At 55.9% G+C, this 3,304-nt stretch overlaps 1 long non-coding RNA gene across 1 annotated transcript in view; it reads right to left on the bottom strand.

The window, feature by feature from the left end:
* Nucleotides 1-2,893, bottom strand: part of LOC112550751 — a 7,421-nt gene extending 4,528 nt beyond the window's left edge. The window contains exon 1 of the long non-coding RNA XR_003094726.1: nucleotides 1,115-2,893. This is a non-coding gene — a long non-coding RNA (uncharacterized LOC112550751). The remainder of the gene's footprint in view (nucleotides 1-1,114) is intronic.
* Nucleotides 2,894-3,304: the final 411 nt, after the last annotated feature.

A 3,304-nucleotide genomic window follows, 5' to 3' on the forward strand; every position in this document is an offset into this window, starting at 1 on the left:
TCCGCAGCGGTGCAGGGTGGTGGCAGCTGCATGCTGGCTGGGGGGGAGGGGGACTTTGCGGGCAAGTGCTGCCACCATGGAGCCATGCCCTTTGCCCCTAGATCCTACAGGTAAGTGGGACTTGGGGGCTGTTGGGCAGGGCTGGGGAAGATGGTTGGGGGCTGAGGGAGCGGGGGGTGCTGCCGGCCCCATGCAGCACATCGCAGCTGGGATCAGGGCCCAGGGGGTGAGGGCAGGGGTGCCCCTCTGCGGGGGCCTTTGTGGGCAAGCAATGCAGGGTGCAGTGTGGTGGTGCCCACCATGTGCAGGCCACACACATGCCGCCCAGCTGCCTGCCCAGGGGAGGGGGAGGAGGAGGCTTGCATGTGGCCGGCTGTACAGCTCCGTGGCCAGCTCTGCAGCGGTGGTGAGGGATGGTGGCTGGGGAGGTGGGGGGCTCGCATGCTGCGGCTGCTGCCGCTTACCTGTAGGCCCGTGCCAGTGGTGACGGCCGCTGCCTAAAAACCCTCCCCGCACTGCTGCGGAGCCATGCCCAGCCACGCCGCACAGTGGCCACCCCCTGGCCCTGCTCTCATCTGCGATGTGCCACCTGGGGCTGGCAGCACCCCCCACTCACTCAGCCCCCAACCATCTTCCCCAGCCCTGCCCCACAGTGCCCAAGCCCCACTTAGCTCTAGGCTCCAGGGGTGAAGGGTGAGTCTGAGCCTGAGCCCAGCCTTGGCTGACTCAGAGGCTTGGGCCCTGCCCTCCCCCCTGTGGAGACAGGGCTGGGGGTTTCCTGCCCTTTCTGCAATGGTTCTTGCAGGCTGGAGCTGTGCCAGCCTGCAAGAGCTCTTTGCAAAAGCGGAGAATCCACGGATTTCTCTGCTAAAAAGGGAAATCCACGTTTTCTCCGATAAAAACAGGGAATCCGTGGTTTTCTCCATTTTTCTATGGGAAATGGAAAACCCAGATCCCCCTCCTCTACCTCAGGAGAAGTCTCAAGGGCTTTCCTTCACTCTTTTTGCTATAGCTGAGATATGGTGACCAACTCAGAAGTGGGGCAGCCTGGTTAATCTTTCCTTAGGAACAGCTGCAGGGATGCAGGTCTCCATTCTGTTCTGGGAAAGCTTACCTAGCCTGAGAAGTGACTGTTGATCCCTGGTCCTTCGTATCCTCCTTGTAGCTGAAAGCTGTAGTGCCATCACCATGCCCAAACCAGCAGGTCACTGTCCCTCCAGCATCTTTCTCTTGCCATGACCCACTGCACTCATGCCACTTTCCTCCTCCACATCAGTCTCTCTTTACACCTGTCAGCTACAAAGCATCAGGCCCATGTCACATACCCACAGATCAAAGGAGAGAAGAGAAGTTAAAAATGCCCAAAGGCAGCTACTGTTTCAGACTTCCTGATCTGATGCCCTTTAAGGTACATAGAACCTGCTCTCTGAGGGATTAGACCCATTCAGGTGTCTCAAGCAGGGCATCCCAGATCATTGACCACATGTGAAAACCTTGGCCCAGGTGACATACCAAGGTGCAAATGGCACAGCAGTGGCAAAGCTGCGAGGCAAACACAGTCTCCCACTGCTCCTGTGTGACTGCTGGACAACTTCCTTCCTGGAGCCTCAGTAGCTCACGCCCAAACACTCTTGGTAGCCTGGCACACTAATGCGCACTACTTGTGCCACCTGCATTTATTTCCATTTTCTCCAGACATTTTCTACATTCGGATTTTCCAGCCCAAAATTCCTTGGAGGTGCAGCTCTCCCTGTGGGAGCTGTCATCGGGAGTTTGGGTGTTTCTACTACCATCTGTCACCACTGTGCTACCCCTCAGTGCTGACAAAGAAGCACCAGCCTGGGATTGTGTTGCAGCCGAGGCCCGTGTTCTGAGGGATCTTTCTCCCCTCTGCTCATACTCGGTACTTTGGGGCCCTGACCTGTCTAGCTAGGATAGGATGAGGGGAAAGCTTTTGCCTTCCTCTAACTACACGATTAGATGGAAGTGTCTACTGAAAATGAGACACTCCTTTCCCACCCTGCTCTCCAGCACCCAGCCCATCAGCTAGGGCCCTTGCACTGGGAACTGTAATGGGGTTCACTCCCAGGGGTGGTTGTGGCATGCCCTGGTGACTGTGCTGCACCTGTCTGCCTATCCTGGCACCCTAATTTAGCTCCTCTCTCCCCCTGTCGCACCATAATGTACAATTAACATGCTGTTCTAGGAGGCTGTCTATGGGTGCCTGGAATCCAGCCATTGGTGCCTTACTTCCTCCTCTACCCATCCTTAGGCTACTAGTCTGGCTAGCCTACGTGGGGATCCAACTTTTTCTTTCCCTTGCCCCTCTGTCTTTGGCTGGGGCTTCAGCCCCTGGGAGGGTTCCCTCCCACCTAGATCCTCAGGGTGCACCCACTCCCCCAGGCCCTCTTGGGCCAACATAAACAGCCCCCAATCCTCTGGGTGCACTTACTGCCCAGGACCCTTCCTGGGTTAACATAAGCCATTCTCAGTCCTCTGGGTGCACTCACTCCTCAGGATCCTTCCAGAGTTAACACAAAAAATCTCCAGTTTCCTATGCACACATTCACTCTCTTTCCATCACCTGAGGCTCTTCCTCTTGGGTCAAGGACCCTCTTGTTGGGCTTGCCTTCCTCCTTGTCTCCCTGAAGGGCTCCATCCTTCTCAGCTGCAGGGGCCAGTCCCCCCTCCTCTACCCTAGAGGAGAGTTTATATCCAAGCCAGGTTGCCCCCCTTTGATCAGCTGACTGGGCTTCCTGCTCACCTGGTCCCTGCATTGCTAATCTCCCCTTCCCCTCTTGGTGTTGGGTTCTGCAACTGGCTGTTTGCAGGCTGGGCTCTGCAGGTGTAAGTCCCTAGCCCAGGGCAGCTCCCTTCTGCTCAGGAGGCCTCTGCTCTCACCTGCAGCAGGCTGCTTGCCCTCTTCTGTTTTGGTAGGTGTCCCCTCCGGGCAGCTGGGGCCTCTATTGTTCCAGCTGCTCTAGCAAGGCTTTTCTCTACTGCAGGTAATGCTTCTTCCCCTTGGGGCTACAAGGTTCTGGTTTTGAAGGGGACTTGCTGATTTTTTCTTGCCTGGTCCTGTCTTCCCTGTAAGAGGATTAAGGTGCCCTTTTAGAGGAACCCAACAGGACTCCCAGTTCTGGATGTTCCTATGAAGCCTTAAAATTTATTGTCCATTTGGGAGAAACCAATGGTGAATTCAAATTGCTGGTTTGAATGGTTAGGCCTTTGATGCCAACCAGCAAGTCTGGTTACATCTCAGCAGCCCAGTCCCACATGCAACTGCACTGTGTGTACATATACA

The sequence above is a fragment of the Alligator sinensis genome, unplaced genomic scaffold (assembly GCF_000455745.1).
Source record: "Alligator sinensis unplaced genomic scaffold, ASM45574v1 scaffold387_1, whole genome shotgun sequence".
NCBI classification, from domain to species: Eukaryota; Metazoa; Chordata; order Crocodylia; family Alligatoridae; genus Alligator; species Alligator sinensis.